Here is a 7,279-nt window from a genome sequence, read left to right on the forward strand (position 1 = left end):
TTGATGAGACTTTCTGACTTTACCATCCTTTCCTTGTCAAAGGAATGACATCATTCCAACTGAAACCAAGTATTTCCTCTGTGTTTAAGTTCTGTCATTTCAGGGTAAAAGCTCTAAGGTGGTCAGTGTATTCCTCTTGTGTTTACTTTCCCAGATTGCTGAAGTCATACAAAATGCATGGATTGTGCTTCTGGTGTTGATGTAAGGCATGGCTTAAATGCTTCCCCAATGTTGGTATAGTGATGACCTTTATTTTCACTCCTGGAAAGCAAGGAATTGCTCTGCTATCATCCTCCACCTCTCAGAAAGCCCCCTTGGCAAATCTGTGCCCAGGAAAGAGTCCTAGTTACTTAGGTGTCCTTGGTTGGCTGAGGATGTTCTGTAAGATTTGCCTTGTGTCACACACACTCTCACTTCTTCCTCTGGCTCTTACAGGTATTTCTGCAAGGATTTTTTCCTCTAACACAGGTGGCAACTTGATATCAAGAACTTAATTTTAACTTACTATAATGAAATCCAAAATACTAAAGCTTCAGAAGACATTTCAGAGAACAAAAGCCTTTTTAAAAATCTGTATATTTCTTCTCCTCCTGATTTGGAGTTCATTTATTGCAATCAGGAAGTTACTGTCAAGTAATAACTTTTCCTAATCTTTCTCCTGACAGATTATTCAAAGCACTGAAAAGCATCATGTAGTCAGAAGGAAAAAAAGTGATGATAATTAACTGAACTGTAGCTTTTAGTTGAATTATTTTCTTAAAGTTGGGAACTGATCCAATTAACAACCTTCTGGAAGCTGTTTTCTGAAAGACATGGATTTTGGGTTAGTGCTGTTCTCTGAAAACAACGGGAGTGAGACTGACTTCTACCTAAGTTAAAGAAACTAAATACCTCAGCCAAGGAAATCTCAGTACAAAATTGTTAACACCCAAATAATAACCAGCTGTACTCTGCAGAAGTTATGCTCCTTAAAAAGTGATCAGAATTTCTCAGTTTTGTCCTAGCTTTGCTGTGCAGAGATTTTTATTTTTCCCATGGTAAAAATTAATGACAATAATGTATTTTTTGCTAAACTTGTTAAACCAGTGTAGGAAGGCACAGAGAGATCTGCTCTCAGATCTGCAGCCTTGTTCAAAGCAGGGCAGAACACATTAAAGTGACTGGAAGGGTTAGCAATTTTCCAGTACTTTAACTTTTGATGATTTATGCATCTGCTATGGATGGAAATCATCCAATATCCTCCAGAGATAATGTCTGGAACCAGACATAAAATTTACCTGCTTCATATTCCCATTTTCTGTAACAATGGATTGATCCCTCAGGCTTTTCAATTCATGAAATTGCCACTCTTGATGTTCAGCGAAGTTGTTCCTATTTGTAACACCCAGTTTCTGGGCCCGTATAATACCCTGCATTAGTAAGAACCTATTTGATCATGGTTGAGAAATGTGGTATTTTTCTCATCTATACAACAGCCAAAGCATGCTAAGGCATTGTTTTTTTGGTGGGCCAGCACCATATTGTACAGATTTACAAGCATGAGGAGGTAGTTTTAAATGCTGTGCTCGATGGAAGCAGCTAAGTAAAGTCTCTGTCAGGCTGTGCCCCACTACCTTGTGCCCCCTTGGTTCCTACACCATGAGCTGCAGTCATGCCAGCCATAGCCCTTCTCCAGAGGGAGTGGGGGGTAGACATCAATGGCTTCACATTAGGAGAAGTAGTAGGGGATAACAGGTATTAAACCTATAAGGGATCATTAGGGGAAGCCGTCTAAAGGACCGTTTTCATTAGTGATTGTGAGAGGCCCCTGGAACATGTCCTAGAGTTTCCTAAATGCACTTCAGGATTAAGCTTCTGTAAGGCTGGGTGCTGCTCCTTTGTGGCAAATGCTCCCAGAAAGGAAGCAGTAGTGGAAGGTACCAGATATGATGGGTTTTAATGAATATGAGGCAAAGGAATGCAAAGGTGCAAACCCAGCCTAAACAAATGCCATGGTACCACAGAGCAAGGAACTGTAGAAGGACTTCCTGGCTGACGAGGGCTCTGCACAGAAACCAGATTATGTCCCAAGAAGGGCATTTTGCTTCCAGAAGGAATGTGTACCTTTAATTGAAAATTATTTGGTAGACCTAGAAACTGTCATTTAGGTAAATAATGTACTGCATTGAATATGCATGTATATTTATGAAGATATGTAAATCAATACATTTATAGGCTATTCACATCACCTTGCTAAGAAATTAGGGATTACTGTGAAAATAATTTTTAAGGTAAAAAAATTCATGCACAAAATACATAAAGCCTGGCAACAGATGCAGGACCCCCCACCTTTTAGCTTTAGTTGATTTCCAAAATGTATCCTGTTCAACTGAAATCTGAGGTGCATTTGAATTTTGGAAGGAATTGGGCTTTGTTGTGATGGGTGCTTAAGGGCATCAAAAAGGCGTTTGTGTTCTCACTGCTGCTGGTAGCCTTGTATCTGTGCTTTATTAGGCAATCCACACATCTCTGTTGGTGGTATCAACAACTTGTTGATAGAATGACAGAAGAATTGTTCATTGCAGCTGGAAGGAGTGACTGAAAAACGTGGAACCAGAGCTACTGATGGCTGCAGCAAGAAGCCAAAGATCTGAATTAGGGAAGGAACATTTGGGTTTTTAACCATGGTAATATCAAAAGGGAAAATAGATGTGGTTGGTTTACACTGGGTTTTTTGCATTATACATGTCTCTTTTCTACCTGTCTCCTGTTTTAGATTATAGGATCTTTCTTTCGAAAGCACTGAGTGTATTTTGGATGCTGTCAAAATGTGGCAAAGCTGGTGAGACAACAGGTGCTGAAATTCAAGTCCTGGTTTACCTCAGATGTGAATGCAGTAAAGACTTTGCTGCAGTTAAAGGTAGGTCAGTGGGAAAGCACAAATAGTTCTGCAATGGCATCTGTCCTCAACACTTAATTTACTTTCTGAATGTGTGACTTCAGACCTTGTAGCTGCCAATAAAGTACCTCTGACAAATGTTGAGAAACGACCCACTTTAAGTATGAAAAAAAAAGGCACAAGGTAAGTTTCACTCTAATTAAGACAGTATCATTAAATACAAAAATCTGCTCAATTTAGTTTTTGGTTGGGTTTTTTTGTTTTGGTTTGGTTTTTTTTATCATTTAGGAAGTGAATAAAGTAGAAAAGATGAAGGAGTACTCTTATGGATATGCAAACTACTCCCCCTTCACAAAGGCACAGTGAAAGGTCTGTCATGCACCCAATAAAGGCCAGTTCAATTAGCTGCTTAACAAATATGTGCTAAAAGTGACAGGAACCTGAGAAATGGACCCACCCAGCAAAGCTGTGTGCCTGACATGCCCCCTCCCACTGTGCTTTGTGTGGGCATTTAGAGCGCCAGGCTCACAGCACTGGGTGAAGCTGCTTAACAACTGAAGGTTGAATTTACTGGGGCCCTTGTGGTTGTGTATTTTCTAATAACTACATATTTTCAATGAACTTGAAGAGAGATCTGCCAAACAGCATTATTTCCACTTACAACACAAACAAAAAGCTCTAAGAGGCAGAATAGCAGTTTCTTTTATAAAGACATCAAAACCCAATTCTAAACAGGCTGGCAAAACTGTAGTGACAAGTCATGGTATTTTAAAGAATCATTTGTTTTAATGAAAAAAGGTGCATGGAAAAACGTGGGGGGGTCTTGGGATTGTTTGTTTGTTTGTTTGAATATACAAGATGATCTATCATGAAGGAGAACATCAAAACAAACCAGCGTTTCAGAATTATGTTTTCCAATGATCAGTGTGAGTAGGTAACTTCATTGGTATTTGATGGGCAGATGTTACACTCACATTTTAGCCTTAATGTGCAACAAATAATTTTTTTTTTCCTACTCTTATAAATCTATGGCAAAGAACTGTAATTGTATTGCTAGTAAAGGACTGATCTTATTTTCCTGACCAAAAAATAAACGGTAAACAAGCAATCTAATAAAACATTATGAAAGCTCAGACCATGATGGCTAAGGCAGAGGATTAGAGATCGAGTTTCTTAAATTGTATTTCTGCCTGTGCTGACAGTTTATGAACTGTAGTGACATTTTCAAGCTTCTCTGAGCAGCAGCTTTCTAAAGGAAATGTATCTTTCACAAGTGTTTAGAAAAGCCAATTACCAAGGAGAGAGAAAAAAACTGGCATGCAAAATCAAACTGAAATTTGCTAGAGGTTCTTACATTAGAAACAGCCAGGAGTCAGTCATGCCATACCTCTTTATTCTGTGGCCTCAGCAGCAGAAACTTCAGCTCCTTTTTAAGCCTGTCTGACAGTGTTTTGGACTGTGCATAATCCATTATGGCATATATTATCCTTGTCCCAGGGAAATTTTGCAGAGATAACCTCCTCCAGCATAAGAGAACAATACACCTACATGAAAGCTATTATATTTGTATTGTTCTCCCCTACAAAGGTTTTCCCATTTATTTTCATCTGTCATATCAATACTTTTAAAGATTAACTTTCACATTAACCAAAAAAAATGCACTGAAGATGCCTGAGCTAATAAAATTATTTGGATTAAAATTTTTTTTGAAGCAACCATCTGTTCTTCAGATATTTTTATCTGTGTTACATAATTGTATTAGTAATTGTTGTATAGCCTCTACATATAAATTGATGACAAAAATATGTATTTGTAACATACACACCATTTTATGTCCAGAAAGAATTGGAATTTTCTTTACTGTTCGTGTACCAAACTTAAAAAGAGAGTGCTTGCTTTGCAAACTATCCCGTCACATCCTGACAAAACCTCCACAAAATGCTGCAAAATCAGTTTTCCATAAACATTTGCCTCACACTGGCTGCTTATATTCTGGAAATGTAAGTGATAGTGCAAAACATAGTGCAATGGAGAAAGAGGCCAGTTAGTGTTCTTTACTCACTGGCCACTTAAGTACATCTTAGGTTTAACTCTTCCATGCTAAAATCTTTATAACCAAATCCATTATAAAATATCAGTATTGTCTGTGGGTACAGAAGCTCATTTTGTACCATTTGTTCACGGCATTTCTGCTGTCCCATTAAGTTGCCTGTTAGGGCGCATTGCCCAGTTCTGCAATGCAGTGGTTAAAGCTTTTTCCTGCTACAGCTGCTTCTGTCAGGTCTTTAAAGATTCTGCAGTAAAGAAATGGAGGAATTTCCTTTAAGAGGGAACAACAAAAATTATCATCACAAAGAAAACTGTACAAGGGTGCATACCTTGTCTGTCTTTCCACAGTACTGTTCCTGATGAACTCTTTGCTACCATATTCTTCAAGTGATTCACCTTTTGCATTAAAATTCTTCTAATAACATTTTCTAGGACTAACAGGATGCTATTAATATTCTAAAATCAATACTAGCTGTTTTCAAGAAACTGTGTTTCTTGAACACCTCCAGGGATGGTGACTCCACCACCTCCCTGGGCAGCCTGTTCCAAGTCCATTTTCTGACAGAAATTTAGAACTCCTCATTTCTGATGTTCATCTCCCACTGAGTTACAAGTCAGTCACCGTGGGATGTACGCAAGACCCTTTCTTGCCACGGATGTGAGAGAAAAAACTTGCACCTGTCCAACTCACTCAAGTGAGCTGGAAGTTGCCACAGGGGATGCAGAGACCAAGGAGTGTAAAAATGCTGAGAAAAGGGTACTTGATTTTTTTTTTTTTTTAATTTAATGAGATTAGAAAGGCACAGAACCCTATCCATACACAAGCCCCATTGTGCTGGTTTTGGCTGGAGTAGAGTTAATTCTCTTTGCAGTGGCTGGTAAGGGGCTGGGTATTGGATTTGTGCTGAACACAGGATTGATAATACAGAGATGTTTTTGTTACTGCTGAGCAGGGCTTACACAGAGCCAAGGCCTTTTCTGCTTTTTGTACTGCCAGGCTCGTAACAGGGCTGGGGGTGCTTGGAAGGCTGGAAAGATACACAGCTGGGACAGGTAACTGCAACTGTCCAGAGGGATATTCCAGACCATGTGACATCATGACCAGTATATATAGTGGAGGGAAGAAGAAGCAAGGGAGGGCACATTTGGAGTGATGGCATTTGTCTTCCCAAGTCATCGATTCGTGTGATGGAGCACTGCTTTCCTTGAGATGGCTGAACACCTGCCCAAACATGGGAAACTGTGAATATATTCCTTGTTTTGCTTTGCTTGTCTGCATGCTTTCGCTTTCCCTGTTAAACTGTCTTCAAGCCACGAGCTCTCTAGTTTTTATCCTTCCGATTCCCTCCCTGATCCTGCTGGTGGGGCAGTGAGCAAACAGCCGTGTGGGGATTAGGTACCAGCTGGGCTTAAGCCCAGAGTGGTTTATATACTGATCATGATGACACACTGATCATGAATATCCCTTTGGACAGTTAAGGTGACCTGTCCCAGCTGTGTCTCCTCCCAGCCTCCCATGGACCCCCAGCCCCCTCAGCAGCATGGCAGTACAAAAAGCAGAAAAGGCCTTGGCTCTGTGTAAGCCCTGCTCAGCAGTAACAAAAACATCTCTGTACTATCAATCCTGTGTTCAGCACAAATCCAGTATCAGCCACTATGAAGGAAAGAAACTCTACCCCAAGCAAAACCAGCCTACCCATCCAAATTATACTGCAGCGAAAGAGAGGAGCAATGAAGCTGGTGAAGCAAAAGTCCTGTGAGGAGCAGCTGAACGAGCTGGGGTTGTTCAGCCTGGGGAAAAGGAAGCTCGGGGGTGACTTTAGCACTCTCCTGGCAGGAGAGTGTAGCCAGGTGCGGCGCGGTCTCTTCTCCTAGGCAGCCTGCGACGGGATGAGAGGACACAGTCTTAAGCTGTGCCAGGGAAGGTTTAGGTTGGACATTCGGAAGAATTTCTTCACGAAAAGGGTGAGTAGACCCTGGAATGGACTGCTGGTGGAGTCACCGCCCCTGGAGGTGTTTAAGGAAAGACTGGACGTGGCACTCAGTGCTGTGATGTAGTTGACACGGTGGTGTTCGGTCATGGGTTGGACTCGATGACCTCAGAGGTCTTTTCCAACCTAACTGATTCCGTGATCCTGTGACTGATTCTGTGATCTCCGAATACCCGAATCTTCTTTATAAAGGCTGCAAGGTAACACACCGAGCCATGCTGCGGGGCTGCGGACTAGCGTGTGCGCCCTTTCGGCACTCCGGCACCTCCCTTTTGTCCCGCAGCAGCCCTGAGGCGCCGTTCCCGCGCGGCAGACAATGAGCATCTGACCGCCCGCGCTTCCCGAGCGGCGCCGGCCCCAG

Source organism: Corvus kubaryi, unplaced genomic scaffold (genome assembly GCF_017639235.1).
Source record: "Corvus kubaryi isolate FWS band 111438036 unplaced genomic scaffold, C.kubaryi_AGA036_p1.0 133, whole genome shotgun sequence".
Lineage (NCBI taxonomy): Eukaryota > Metazoa > Chordata > Aves > Passeriformes > Corvidae > Corvus > Corvus kubaryi.